Source organism: Bos taurus, chromosome 8, assembly GCF_002263795.3.
Source record: "Bos taurus isolate L1 Dominette 01449 registration number 42190680 breed Hereford chromosome 8, ARS-UCD2.0, whole genome shotgun sequence".
Taxonomy (NCBI): domain Eukaryota; kingdom Metazoa; phylum Chordata; class Mammalia; order Artiodactyla; family Bovidae; genus Bos; species Bos taurus.
This window is the reverse complement of record NC_037335.1, coordinates 111161462-111176769: the sequence shown is the minus strand read 5'-3', so window position 1 is coordinate 111176769 and position 15308 is coordinate 111161462. Positions and strand designations below refer to the sequence as shown.

Below are 15308 nucleotides of genomic sequence, written 5' to 3'. Positions count from 1 at the left end.
GATCGCGGCCCCACGGTCCCGCTCCCCCTGACTCCTGGCCCCCAATCCCCACTCTCGGAGAAGACAGTCGCGGTCAGCGCTGCCCCCACCGCTCACGGACCAGCTGCCCAGCCTCATGGCTCCAGCTGGGAAGCGTCAGCGGCCCTGGTGATTTCCTCCCCATGGTGGACAGTGGGCAAGAACATGCCTCCTCGTCCCAGCAGAGAGGAAGGCTCTGGGAAGCAGGCCGCCCCATCCCGGTGAGCTGTCCTGGCCACCTGTCCCTGCCAGACACACTGCAATAAGCCTGGGAGCCTGGGCCCTGGAGGTGCCCGTCACCAGGCTGGGGGCAGTGCCCAGCCTCATCCAGGGGAAGGGCTCCCTGTCTCCCTGCCCACAGACCCCAAGAGCCTGGGTGAGGTCTGTGCACCCCTGGTGCTTGGCGGGAGGCCCAGCCCTTGGGTGGACAGACAGGTGGACAGGTAGCTGGTGGGCATTTTAAGGCAGCTGGAAAAGCAGGACTGCGTTTCTGTTTTCCTGGAGAAGTCATCGCAAACCATGGGCCAGTCCTCCACGTGTTCCTCCCCCGGTGCTCGCCCTGTGGGTCTCACCAAGGCAGAACCTCGTCCTGAGAGGAGTCGGGACTTTGGGGATCTACCAAGGCAATGGCAACCCACTCCAGTACTCTTGCCTGGAAAATCCCATGGATGGAGGAGCCTGGTAGGCTGCAGTCCATGGGGTCGCTAAGAGTCGGACACGACTGGGTGACTTCACTTTTCACTTTCACTACCACATGCCAGGACCAGGGCAGCAGGGACACTAACGCCCAGATCCTACCTCAACCCCTGTGTGTGATACAGACGTGATGGCCGGAGCTCATGCAGCTGCTGTGAGGAGCAGAGAAGAAAACTGTGAGCAGCTCCTTGACGAGAACTTCAAGGCTGCTCCACAGACCACCAATCCACGGGGTCGCAGCGTCAGACACAACTGAGCGACTGAACTGAACTGACAGGCCAGGGCTCCCCTGTGTCTGCAATGTCCTGAACACCTCACCCTGTCTGCCAGCATCCACCTCGGGGTCTGGCCTGAGCCCTGCAGGCACCTGTGCCACCGGCGGGGGTTGCTGACTCGAGGAGCAGCCAAGGTCTCTGTCCGAGCCGGCGCGTCCTCCAGGGAGGAGGAGAGGGTGGGCTTGGAACCAGCGTGAATGCTGGGCTTCCACTGGGGCCACGGGCTCACAAGGAGGTCAAGCAAGGGCCCGGAGGGGGTCCCTGTTGGAGGGACTGAGGGTCCCTTCCCCACTGCAGGGACATGGGGACAGTCAGAATCTGCAGACCATGCCAGGCACCCAGGCCGAGACGGCAGCTTTGGCAGGAGCCTCACCCACCACGCTGGCCCCACGACGGCCTGGCCTCCGATGCCCTGATCTCTCGGGAGCCCCATTCTGCCTCTTACATTTTTAACAACTGAATTCATGCTCTTCCATTCCATTAGAACAGCAGCCAAGTAACCTTCAAATGCCCCCTCCGTGCACTTCTCTGAGTTCAGAGAGGCCACAGGCTGATGGCTGGAGGGGAGAGAAAGGCTTTATTAAATATGCATCTGCACCCAGCTGCGATTTTCCACTCCACCGCGGGGACGCAGCCAGGCGCCCTGCAGACGCCCACGTTTCCTCCACAGAAAGCATCAGGACTCAGAGACTTTCTCAGACAACAGGAAGAGGCTTTCTGGAAAACTCCATTTCTTCCTCAGACCTCATCTGCCTCAGCACCCAGGGCCCCTCCCAGCTCCCAGACGTGTGGACCCCCACCACGGCCTGCAGAGGTGAGCACCGCATCTGGGGGGTCCTGCCTGACCCTCCAGCCTTGGGTCTGCTCCCCTGGGGACGCCAGCTTGTTCTCGGGTGACATCCCTGTGCCACCCTGTCTCTAGAGACTTCCCCGTGTTCAGTCCTGGAGGCCCGGGCAGGGCCACGGCTTCCCAGGCCCCTCCAGTCCTGGAGGCAGTGACCCCCAGCACGCGGGCCCCAGGGCTCAGGGTCTATGTCCACTGACACCACCTTCACCCGCTCAGGCAGGCTGCTAGGCTGGCCGCACACCTCCAACCCTCGGGAAAGACCCACAGGACTCTGAAGGGATCACCCCTCACGTGACCACCCACCACGTCACCCCACGGGGTGGTGGCTTCAGCTGGTGGGGAAGGGTGCACAGGACCAGGCCAGGCAGCAGGATCGGACCCCACAGCCGGGAGGGGAGGAGCAGGACGGGGTGGGGGTGGGGTGAGGGGAGCACCGGGTCGGGTGGGAGAACACCGGGAGGGGAGGAGCAGGATGGGAGGCGGGGAGCACCGGGAGGGGACGGAACAGGACGGGGTGGGGGTGGGGGAACACCGGGAGGGGAGGAGCAGGAAGGGGTGGGGGTGGGGGAGCACCGGGAGGCGAGGAGCAGGATGGGGTGGGGGGAGCACCGAGAGGGGAGGAGCAGGACGGGGCTGGGGGGACGCTGCTGCTCGCATAGCCCTGGGACGTGTGCGGAGAAACGCCCATCTCTCGGGGCGGGGGGCGGGGGTGCACCCGGGGCCTGGGCCCCTCCCGGCAGCGGGCTGGAGGCACGTGCTGCCTCCCCCCAAAAAAACGCCTGCCTTAATGCATAAGGGCAACTACACAGCAACGGCTCTTGAACAAAAAAGTAATTGCAAAAGGAACTTCAAATCTCAAATATGAGCTTTTATAAACTAGGAATCCACGTCTCGATATTATGAAAGCCTCCCCACCCTCTCCTCCTGCTCGGCAGCGGTACGGGACGCCCCTCGCAGGGGCAGAAGCGCCCGCTCTGAGGCCTGAAGATGGAGCCGGCAGACGCGAGCGCGGTGAGGACCCTCACCCTGGTTCACCGAGGGCATCTCCCGCCGTGTCCTCACCTCGGGCAAGGAGCAGGGCGCTCGCGGGGTCCCTCAGAAGGGGCACCCATCTACCAGGAAGCTCGGCCCCGACGTCACGCACGCGGACGCGCCTGCCCGCAGGACCCGCCCACACGGACGCCGGAGGGAAGACGTGTCCACCCCACCTGCTCCGCCCACAGGCCGGCATCTGGGGCCTGAGTCCTGACACCGTGCACCGGGCGGCCTCGGGGTCAGATGTCCTCCATCAGGAGAGGGTCCGAGGGCTAACTCCAGGGGCGGTCCCTCCTTACACGGCCGGTGGTCGAGACCGGCCCTGGTTTCCGCAGACCACGCCGGGTGCACGCTTGTCACCGAGATTTTCCCCTGAAACTGTGAGCTCCTCTTCCTCACGACAGAGGATGACCCAGCTTCTCTATCCTCGCGACCACTGGAAGGTCTCATGAGTCCTGGGCGGCACCAGCACCCACGTGGGCTGGGCTGCCCCTGAGCTGACCCACGCTGCCTCTGGCTCTGCTTCGTACCAAATGCTCCAGAAATTATTGGGCCGTGATTTCTGGTTCCTACCAGTTGAGGGTGGGAAACCTGGAGACCTCTTTCAACTATAGACCAAGCACGGTGCTGGCCTTTTCATAAGCGCTCTCATTTCACGCTCCTCAGGAAAGAAAGAGCATCCTTGTTGAAAATGCACAAAAAGGAAACTGATGCACAGAGTTTGGGGTTTGAGGACAAACATTTGAACCTGTGTCTGCTCGGCTCCAAAGGCAGGGCTCCTGGAAGCACATCTGAGCCGTCTCCAGACACCACGCGACCACCAAGTTACTATCAACAACTGCTGCTGGATCAGTTGTAGGAGGCAAGGGGCCCCTCACTGGGAAAACGCTGCTGGACGTGGATAGGACACAGAGGTCTGCACTCCATGCCCTGTTCCTACAGGACCTGAGTTTGAGCTGTTTTGGTCCAAACCCTCATGAGGCTGGGTGACTGACTAAGCCTCCCAAACGGGTCCCAGGGGTTCCCTTCCCTGGGGAGTGGTAAAGAGAAACCAGATCCCAGCATGCCCAGAGCATCTGCAGAGGGACCGTCGGACTTCAGTGGAATTCAACAAAAGTAGCCCGGTGTCAGTCCCGGCAGTGGGTGCCTGGAGACGCTTTGAATGGCCTTAAATTTTAATGATTTCACGCAGACCCACCTGCGTCTGTTCCACGTCACACACGCAGACGGATGTCAAGACAGACCCATGCCTCCAGTCAGAAGAGGCTCACTGCACACTGTCTCACACCGTGTGGCCGGATGAGATATCTGCAGGGTCTCTTGTATTTTGCCAAGTGCATCCTGATCACTCTGATTCAGCCCTCACCCACAGGCACTGGACGGTTCACTCAGCAAAGCCTCACGGGGTCCGTCCCCCGTCCTCAGGGTGCTCTGGGTGCTGCAGACAGGGGTGGAGACGTCTCCCAGCCAGGGGCAGGGGCAGATACATGGGGTGAGACCGCTGAGAACGTGATGGACATCTAGGCTGCAGGTCACAGGAGGGGTTATTCCTGGGGTCTCCACAGGGGCTGCCTCAGCTCACATTCCCTCCACCGTGCAGGAGGGCTCCCTCTTCTCCACACCCTCTCCAGCACTTACTCTGTGTAGGTGTTTTTCAATGACGGCCATTCTGACCTGTGTGAGGTGCTACAGACGAGCCCAGAGGAGACCAGGGACATAGGAAGGAGACCACGGGGCGGCATCCACATCCACATCCAGGTGCGAGACTGACTGCAGGCCTGCCAGGCCTGAGGGAAGCCGGGCAGAGTATGGAGGGGGGCGGCTCTCTGCGTTATCTCTTACGATCAGTGAGCATCCACAGCTACACCAAACTAAGACACTAACCCAAAATAAAGGGGGGACTCGGATTTCTTCTCTTACCCCCCACCCCAAGGTCCTGACGCTGTGGGTCTAGCTGGGTCTGAAGTGGGAGGGACACAGAATGAACTACCCAGGGACCTGCAGTCATCGGGACTGAGGGCCACCCCAGGGTAATGATGGCCTGCAGCCCGGACCCTCTCACAGGAGGTGGGGGCGGCCGTGCCCCGGGATGCCCCCCTCTCACAGGAGGCGGGGGCAGCCGTGCCCGGGACGCCTGGCATCGAGCTCAGCGCATGCGGCTGTCTCACGTGACCAGGCAGGTGAGCGGTTCTCTGATCACTTTCAGCACCTGGCTTCTTTAAGGAGCTTCCAAACATGGTAAGCACCTCACTCATCAAATCGCGGGTGGCACGGTCTTCCCTGCCAGGCCTGCCTGGCCTAATGAACCTGCGTCTCACCAGTAGCAGGGACGGCCCCCGCGTGCCGGGCTCACCCCAAGCAGATCCATGTCTTGGGCTCCCGACGGCCGTGGCGGGCTAGATGCCCATGAAGGGTGGGACTCAAGGGCACGGCAGTGATGGGGGGAGGGCGGGGATCGGCAGGCAGAGCTCCGTGCTTTTTAATGATCCACAGATCCCAATGGCAAAGACGGTACTTACGTTCTGTCCAAGTTAAGGGATGACGAATAATTTTTCTCTGTGTACTTGGCAGATTGGTACTTGCCTCAAAATTATGAGAATAATAAGACCTTGTCTTAGGGAGTCTTTGCTCCGAGGAGTTCAAAACCTTCCAGAGATTGCTGCAGCTTATCTCACGACGCTGCTGTGCCACGAAGAGAAACCAAGACTAAGGGGTCAAACTCATGTGCCCGATCAGCTGGGGCTAAACTGAGATGAGACGGAAAGCAGTGCATCAGAGTCTGCGCTTTTCCCCAGGGGTCAGCGCAGGGGGTTGCGATTGCCCAGTAAGGCGGGGTCCGTCAGGGTAGACATCCTGGTGCACCGCAGACGTCTGCAGGTCTCAGCCCAGGGCCACACCCGCTGCCGCTCACGCCACAGGCTGACGAGGCCCCAGGGACCCAGGGTTCCTCCGACACGCGGCTGGACCAGACCGGCCACGGAGGCCTTGCTGACCCTCCGTGTTCAGCCGGCAGTGAGGACCTCCCGGCAGCAGGAAGGACGAGGCCTGTGGGATGTGGGACTGGGCACCGGGCACCACACAGGCCTGGGCCTCAGTCGCGAGGCCCCTGTGACGCAGGTGAGCCTCTGAACCCGGAGCGGCGCGTCCGCCGCCTCGCCCCCACATCTCTGCTACCGGACCCATCCCCTTCTTCAGGAAGCACATCAGAGGAGGAGAAAACACGAAAATGCCTCATGCCAACCCACACAGAGCTTCAGTCTCGCGAGAGAAGAAAGCAGGGTCCACTCATCTCTACAGAGAGCCTACCTACCCCCCAAGATTCACTCCTTCCCTTTCTCCTTCTTAACAAAGACGAGGAGTCGCCTCTGGGGCCAGCTGAGAGGGAGCGGGTCCCCCTGAGCTGTCCTGCCCCTATCAGAGCTGGATGCCCGGACGGGCCCCAGACGACCGTGTAGGACCCCGTGAAGCAGCACTGCCAGAAAGAGGGGGCGAGAAAGGGAGCTGCTGGCCTGGGACGCGGCTGCGCCTCCTCCCTCCTCCACCTCGGCTTCGCCCCATGAGCCGGGCTCAGAATCCCAGGGAGCCAGGAGGCATGGAAGGGGCTCTGAGAGGCAGAGGGTCCGGCACCCAGGGTCTCTTTCCCCTTCTGTCTCCTGGGCCTGCCCCACAGGGGCTCCAACTGCGAAGCTAGTCTCAGCCACGGGGGAAGTGCCTAAAATGCCCAGAAAAAAACCACCTCTCTCTGGGGAACTGGGACATTGGCCCCTGCGTCCCAGAGGACTTGCGGGGGGGAGGGGGAGGACCTTGCTTATTTTTCTTCTTTTTTTCTCTTGCCATACACCTTGAAATCCACCCAGTCCTGTGCAACTTGGGAGGGAGAGGGCTGGATCTAAGACTCAGCTGAACCAGAACTTTCCAGCCAAAGAACTGGGGTTCGGGGAACACTGAGGAACTCTGCAGGGAGAGGCCCCCAAAGCACTGCCTCTGTAGGGGGTTGATTTGCAGCTGTGCAGGCAGGGGACGTGCGCAGGAAAGTGCGGCAAGGCTTTGAGAGGAGCCAAGGCAAGGACTGATGCTGAAACTCAAACTCCAATTCTTTGGCCACCTGATGCAAAGAGCTGACTTATTTGAAAAGACCCTGATGCTGGGAAAGATCAAAGGCAGGAGGAGAAGGGGTCGACAGAGGATGAGACGGTTGGATGGCATCACCGATTCAACGGATATGAGTCTGGGTAAACTCCGGGAGTTGGTGATGGACAGGGAGGCCTGGCGTGCTGCCGTCCATGGGGTCGCACAGAGTTGGACGTGACTGAGCGACTGAACTGAAGGCCCTGGTGAGAGCAGGTCTCACGCCGGAATGTTCTCACGTTATTTTTCAAAGGGCAACGCCCTTCACCGCATCACCTGTACCCCCGCCCCGGCCGGAAGCCAGAGGAAGATGAAGGTCACCCATGGGTGCCATCCTCCACTGGAGGGCTGAGCGGCCCTCCCTGACAGACCCCTGGGTCCCCCCAGTGCATCCTGAAGGTGCCCCCTACCAGAGCTCGGGCCACGTGCACACTCACAGGGGTCCCACGGTGTGGGGTCGACGGCACCTCCCCACCTCATCCCCCGGGCCGAATCCCAACTTGCAGCTTCTGGTCTTTGGGTGGTTCCGAGGCAGCAAGTCAGAATCCTCTTTCTTTCCTAACAAGAAGAAACAGTGTACACGCAGCAGGCAGGAGAGGTAAGTGAGAGTTGACTGTCTCCCCCGTGGATGGGGAGAGGAGGAGAGAGGTGCGGACTTGCACATGGAGTGGTTCATGCAGCATGGGAGTCAGTCTGCTACGTCGGGAGACCGGGAGGCCGGGGAGGGAGCTGGCCCACTGGGACCTTGAGAGAGTGTAAATCAGCGGCCTTGCAGACTCCTCACTTCAGTAAACCAGCAGGTGGGTGTGTGCAACACTGACGTTTGAGTGAGACCGATTCAATTCACGTGTGTCCTCCGTCTTGGCCGCAATCGCCAACATCAGTGATCAACGTGACAAAGTGGGGGTGGAGAGAAGACCTTCTTTCTTGAGTAGACATCATGCTTCCATCATCATCTCCTCCTCCAAATCGGGCAGCGGAGTCTTCTTGTCCTGCATGGTCAAACGAGGTCCACACATTATTGTTTTCCCTGTGTCCTAGGGTCTTCCCTGGTGGCTCAGACGGTAAAGCATCTGCCTGCAGTGCAGGAGACGTGGGTTCGATCCCTGGATCGAGAAGATCCCCTGGAGGGAAAGGCCACCCACTCTAGTATTCTGGCCTGGAGAACCCCACGGACAGAGGAGCCTGGCAGGCTAGAGTCCATGAGGTCGCAAGAGAGTCAGACAGACTGAGCGACTACCACACGTAGGGATCGTGAACTTGCTGAGCTCACTGGGCAGGATGTGGGGCTCACGCCACCGCTGTTCCATTGTCTGGGGACACGTCTCAGGCTTCCAGTATTCTTGGGCTTCCCTTGTGGATGCGGGAGACCTGGGTTTGATCCCTGGGTTGGGACGATCCCCTGGAGAAAGGAAAGGCTACCCACTCCAGTATTCTGGCCTGGAGAATTCCATGGACTCTATAGTCCATGAGATCCCAAAGAGTCGGACACGACTGAGTGCCTTTCACTCACTCAGGCCTCTGCTGCATGGTTTTGTTGCTAAGCAAGCCTGTGTAGTTTTGTGGGTAAGCAAACCTGCTTTCTTGAGTGATCATTAATTTATAGGGGTCTCCTGTATTTTTCTATTTACAATCACCCAGTGGGATTCACTATCTCATCACCTACTTTGTCCCTTCACTCTGTCCCTGTCATTTCCATGCCAGTGTGTGTAACTATAAAGTGCCAATCAGAGCTGACCCGTCGTAGGAGAAATTGGGGGAGATGCCCTGGTCGCTCCCACCAGGAAATTAACTCTACTCGGTGACAGGGTCGGGGGGCAGCATAACACACACCCTTCAGAGGAATCCAATGGGGAAGTTTCCGGATGCACAAGGTAAGACACTGTGGGGGCCGTGTGTGCGGTTACAGACAGCAACCCGACCTGGGAAACACGGCCCATCAGGAGAGGACTGTCCCCAGGAACCATGGTCCCGGGCTCAGGCTATGAGGTGCACAGCAGCAGCGAGGGTCTGGGGGACCGTGCCGTCGTGGGGACCACCTGTAAGAAGCTGCCACCTGCTGAGGTTCTGCACCGGGCCAGGCGCTGTCCTTCCCACACGTTACACCATGAACCCCGAGGACACAGCTACGCACGTAGGTACCACTGTCCCCACCTAACGGATGGGGAGACAGAGGCACACAGGAGGTGCGTCACCCGCCTGCAAAAGGCTCAGGCCGGAGTCCAGCTCTGCGAGGCCCCCGCACACGCAGAGCCTGTCCAGACCTCCAGCAACCCCACAGGCGGGCTGAGCGAATCCTCCCCTCCCCCTGGGTGAAGAAGCCTGCGCGCAGTGAAGACGCCGACAGTGACTCCTCAGTCCTCATCCAGCTCCTCCTCCCCTGGAGTGGGTCCCGGGGGGAGGGGACATTTTCGACGCATGAAGCAGGGAGATTGACAGTGAGGACTTCACGAAACTCAGATGGCTGCAGGTGGACCCTCTGCTCTTCAGAGGCTGGTCTGTCCGGCGTGCTGGCCACCAGCTGGGGACACAGTCTGGAGGAGGAGGGGCTCCAAGAACGTGAGGCCGGGGGGGCTCCGGGACGCTGCCCTGGAGCCTTGAGCCACAGGCACACAGCCACCCACCACCCGTCCTGGGCCTCCAGGAGCATGGGGGATGAGGTCCAGTCCTCCGGGGGACATGCAACGGCCAGGTTCCCATCCAGGTCTCAGCAGAACGCCTGCCTGAAGGCGCCCGGGATGGATTCCAACCCGCACGGCGATGCATCACATCTTGATCCACCGTGCCTGCCCTCCTGGATTATTAAGCGCTTTCAGTCCCTTCACATAATAGGTCGACCCCAACGTGCTGAAGTTTAAATAAAGCCATAACTCACCTTAACCTGTCTCCCGTTTAATCACACCCAACATCTTGAATATTTCAAAAGGAGCACACATTAGCAGTTTTTAGACAAGGATGTGTGAAGGTCACATGGATTTATCCCCGAAGCAGGATGATGGATGCGGCCCGACTGTCGTGAAGACAGAGTGCCCGCGGTGTGCTCACCCGAGGGGCTGTGTCCCCGGAGAGTCCGAGCGGTCCCCACAAGCTGGGGTCTGCACTGGCTACAGAGGCACAGACGTCCGTGCGGTCCTGTTCCCATCAGCATTTTGTGAAGCAGTTATTCGTGTCTTAATCACCCAGGCAGGGGAGCACTGAGCATCAGCCCTGGAACCTCCCTGAGGAGGCAGGCAGGCAGGCACACGGCAGCTACAGGAGGCGCAGGGCATAGGGCTCCCGTCCCTGCTTCGCCTACCAGCACCCCGTGGGGACCATCGCCGCTAGGGCATGGGGTCCCCAGGCTGACTCGGTGTCCCCAACATGGGTGCCCCAGCTGACATCCTCTGTTGCTTTGAATGATACTAAACTGTGAGCTCTTCTGACCAGGACAGAGTTTTACCTGCTTCTATCCCTAGAATTTCACATCTCCAGTGCCCGAGCCCAGTACACATTTGCTCAAGTGCTGTGCTCAGACGCTCAGTTGTGACCGACTCTGTGCAACCCCATGGACTGCAGCCCGCCAGGCTCCTGTGTCCATGGGATTCTCCAGGCAAGAACACTGGAGTGGGCTGCCATTTCCTCCTCCAGGGTATCTTCCCAACCTAGAGATCAAACCTGCCTCTCCCGCATTGGGAGACGGATTCTTCACCCACTGACCACCTGGGAAGCCCATGTTTGCTGAAGGGAAGAGCTTGGATGCTACCCTGAGTGGCCGGTCCTCTGGCGCTCTGCCCTGACCACCTGCAAGACATCGAGCCGACTGTCGTCACTCCACCATTTAACACATTCCCTTGAAGTGTTTTAGTTTTGTTTAAGGTGCAGATTGTTTTTGGTGTGAACTCTGTTCGCTGAGCAACAACTCTCTCTGGAGGTTTAGGGCCCAGCTCCATGTTGTTATGACTGTCGTTGCTGTTCGTGACTGAGTGAAGGTCGCTCCCTCGTGTCCAACTCCTTGTGACCCCATGACTGTACAGTCCATGGAATTCTCCAGGCCATAATACTGGAGTGGGTAGCTTGTCCCTTCTCCAGGGGATCTTTCCAACCAGGGATTAAACCCAGGTCTCCTCCATGGCAGGCGGATTCTTTGCCAGCTAAGCCACAAGTGGTGTTCAGTCACTAAGCCGTGTCCAGCTCTTTGCAGCCCCACGGCTGCAGCAGGCCAGGCCCCCCTGTCCCTCACCATCTCCCAGAGTTTGCCCAAACGCCCAGTGTTCGCTTAGCACTGTGTGAGGTACAGATGATTTGAGGATAAGCATAAAATATTCCCATTAAGAAAAAAGAAAAGTCTCACATAAGCAACTTTTCAGCTTCAGGAATTAGTGAAAGAACTAAGCTCAGAGTTAGCAGGGGGAAGAAAATAATAAAGATGAGAAATAAAACAGAAACCAGAAAAGCATAAAGGCCTACACAACTAGCCATTTCTCTGAAAAGTTAAACAGACTTGGCAAACCTTCAGCCAGATTCCCCAAGAAAAAAAGAGACGATGCAAATTAAAAAAAAAAAAAACACAGAAATGAAAGAGGAGGCATTATCACTGATACCACAAAAACACAAAGGATGAGAGATCACTATCGACAACAAACAGGGTAACCCAGGAGGTGAGGGGACATTCCTAGAAACATGCAACCTGCCAAGAAGAAACGGAAAATCTACACAGACCAACGAGTAAGGAAACTGAACCAGTCACCGAAAGCCTCCCCGTCATCACATCTGGAGTAAGGTTACTGAGCATCTGGACCTTGTGTTCATCAGCCTAAGCTGTGCCTTCAGGACAAGGGCCTTCTCTTTCTACAAACGAGGAAACGTGGCCTGGGACATGGAGATTCCCCCGAGTGCCCATCAGCAAAGGGGCTGTGAGCCTAACCCAGGCCCTCCGGCTGTAAACCGATGTTGCCCGTTTCTGCTTGAAATGCTGCTGTGAGGTTGGCGTTAGAGGCGCAGGGTCAGCAGGGCCGTCTTGGGTGTGAACGGCCTTGGGATCAGCGCAGAGCCTGGCTTCACCCAGGCAAGCGGCACAGCGGTCCGGGTGGCGTCAGGGACCTGCCCACAGCACCGCCATCCTCTGCCCTCGGAGGCGCCGTGGAGCCCTGCAGCTGTCTCCATCTGACACAATGAACCTCCCCCAGGGCCGGCAGCAGACCTGGTCCCCCATATAAACACGAGCATCTATGCCAAGGCCTGGCTCCAGAACGGTCCCGCAAGATGGCTGTGCCTCCCAGGGAGAACGCGACGTCCCCAGTCACGGTCAGAGCTGAAGGCCGCCCCGCGGTCTGGAGACAGCCGAGCGCCAGCTGGCCATGCCCTCAGCAGCAGCCGGGGGCGGGACAGGGAGTGTCCCGCCACAGGCCAAGCTGTCCCCCCACCGGCCGCAAGTGCCCAGACCCGAGCAGCTCCTGTGGGGGGCACCCAGCCCCCCCCACCGCAGCCACCACGCAAGCACCATTCAGACGGCACCAAATGACAAGGGAAAGGCAATTCCGACATAACCGTTTTCCACATGCTTATTAAGCATAAGACACAACAGGGCATGAATTATTGTGCAAGAACTCCTGCCTCGAAGCAATTTTAGACACAGAAGTCGGGAGGATTCATCATTCTCATATACTCAGTCCTATTTTTCTTTTTGCACGCTATAGAAAAAAATCCTGTCTAAATCTCCTAAACCGATCATGGCTACATCAAAAAGTGGATGGGCCATCAGCTTCAGACGGCTGAAAATAAGGCAGCTGCTGGGCGGGAACAGCGCTCACGAGCTCCTCTCTCCGGGTCTGGATTCTGTTACTGGAGAGCATGATAAATAGCCTGTTTCTTATCGCACTTAAAAAACAAGGCTGGGGAAGGAAGCTGCTGTACAAGGCCCTTCGGGAGGGGCGCCGGGGGCAGGGCCGCCGGGTGGGCGGGGCCTCCGAGGTGCAGACGAAGCCCTTCCTCGGGCCAGGCACCAGCCTCTGGGCCCTGGGGACTCCCTCACGCCCCACCACGTGCGGGGAGCTCCGCCGACACCCAGGACTCAGAGCCCACCAAGCGCCCTGGCCTCCTGACGGCTCTGACTCCTAGCAGGTCAGAGGCGGCCGCACAAATGGAAGCAGGGAAAGCATAGATCATACCACTGACCCGCTGCACACCCTGCAGCTGCCCGTCAGGGGCGGGTGGCGGGGTGCAGCCTCGGGTAGTCGGGCAGTCGCTGACTTCCCTGCAGCCGCAGGCCCAGGGCTCACCCACGCCACACTGGCCCCTCCGGGCCAGGCCGCTAAGCAGTTCTCCCCTCCTTTAGCTTGAGCGGCTCGTGGCCTGCGGTGACAGGACGCAGGCTGAGGTCCTCCTGCCTTGGCCCCTGTGAACTGCTGCTCCCCGCCCGCCCCCAGGGCAAGCGCCGCCCTCCAGAGACATTCAGGGCGCAGATGAGGCCACTTCCCTGTGCACCTGAGCGGGTGAGCCACGGCGATGAATGAGGGGCTTCCGAGGGTGTGCATGGGGCGCGGGTCAATCCCGGGCCCACCTCTCTAATGTGGGTGTGTACACAGCACCCCCCACTCCCCCTAATGAGGAGGTTAGTGATCAACGACAGCAGTGATCCCTGCTGACCCCGTGAAGACACCTGACAGGCAGGGCAGGATTCTGGGGCCCCATGAGGCCCCCACCCACGGCCCTCCCCCCACAGGCCGGTCCTGGGAGGGCAGCAGCAGCTCTGGGCCGGCAGAGGGCGGGGGCAGCTCTCGGGCCTGGCTGGGGGCTCATCAGCTGGGCAGAGAATGCAGCGATGCTGGAAAAGAAGTCCAAGTCACCCCTACTCGGCCCAGCACGTGGACCCCGGGGCAAAGGGGCCAGGGCTCCACCCCCAAGACCCCCCGACCCCAACCCCTCACCTCCACCTCCCCCCCTCCCCCCCGCAGCTGCAGCCCCTCTGGACACCCCCACCTCGGATGGGAGAGCCTGGCCCTGTTCTGACGCATGTCCCTGCCCCGCTCCTGCCCATCCAATGTACCCCCAGGCTTGGTAACCTGGAGACTTTATGGGGGTGTCCCAAGATCAAATCTGTTGCCCCTGGAGGCGTGCAGGGCCCAAGGTCAGCAACCATGCTGGCCGGCGGGGCTCTGCACACATCTGACAACCTCTGCCCAGCCTCTGGCCTGGGTCTGCTCCGCCAGAGCTGGGCTTTTTCCCGGGGGCCTTCCCTGCCCCAGCCCTGCACTCAGGGGTGATGTGGGTCTCAGAAGACAGAAGGGTCGCCCAGCTCACTGGGGCACCGCCAGCGGACAAAGCAAAGGGACCAGTAAGGTCCGACGCTGCCAACACTGATGCCTGGCGGAAGCGACTCAGTTTACAGCCGCACGCCGGCCGGGTGCTGGGGACCTGCCGTCCTCCGGGAACCTTCCGGGCTGCGACGTCCCGATCACAGGAGCTGGCCCCTCTCCTGCTGACCCCGGGGTGGGAGTCGGAGGGGGGATCACACCGAGCTCTGGACACACCGGCTCAGGGAGGAACACATCCCGAGTGCAGCCAGACCCAGGGAACACGCGTTGTTCTCACGTCATTTCACCACCTTCACATCCGGATGTGTAAGCGTAGAGGGAGCCTGCAGCCGTGCCGAGCAGCCTGGCGCCGCCCCGCTCGCGGTGTGAGAGCGTCTCCTCTTGCCCAGCCAGGGCCCAGGCAGCCCGCATGCGGGCCACAAGTCTGACTTTTATTCCTGCCTAGGGGAGTCCAGCCCACGGAGTGCAGAATCACCAGAGATGTCCGACCAGTACACGGCCGGGAGGGGGGACTCACAGAGACCACAGTCCTGCCACATCCTGCCTCTCCGCGTGGCCCAGCAAACCGTTTCCTCCTGGTGAGACCCTCCCACCCCCCCGATGCTCAGGAGCCTCATGCCCAGCCCGTCCTGGGTCCCGGTTTGCTCACAGGGACTCTGCACCTATGGAATTAAATCTGATTTTCTCCTGTCGTCTGTCTCCTGTTAATTCTTAGATCAGACAGAAGAAACTAGAAAGGGGAGAGAGATTTTACCTTTCCCAACACATATGATTTCTGATCTTTTGCAATTTTAGAATATTTTAAAATGGACTGACCTGCATGTGTTCCTACTAAGATGACCATTGATGGCCATACACACTTAGGGTCCTAAGTGATAAATTAATTTACTCCCGCATAGAGCTGTGAAGGCATCCAGCTCTCACCAGAGGTAACCGAGGTGTCCCCGGGGACACCCCATGACTGCGCTGGGCCGGGCCTGCGCCCCAGAACCCTGTGCAGGGAGCCCTCACCGTCCT

General features: G+C 59.6%; 1 long non-coding RNA gene across 1 annotated transcript; it reads left to right on the top strand.

The window, feature by feature from the left end:
• The first annotated feature begins 1557 nt into the window (after nucleotides 1-1557).
• Nucleotides 1558-9879, top strand: LOC132346025 (uncharacterized). Its single transcript, XR_009495710.1, has 2 exons — nucleotides 1558-1803; nucleotides 4519-9879. It is a non-coding gene; the product is annotated as an uncharacterized lncRNA (long non-coding RNA).
• The last annotated feature ends 5429 nt before the right edge of the window (nucleotides 9880-15308 follow it).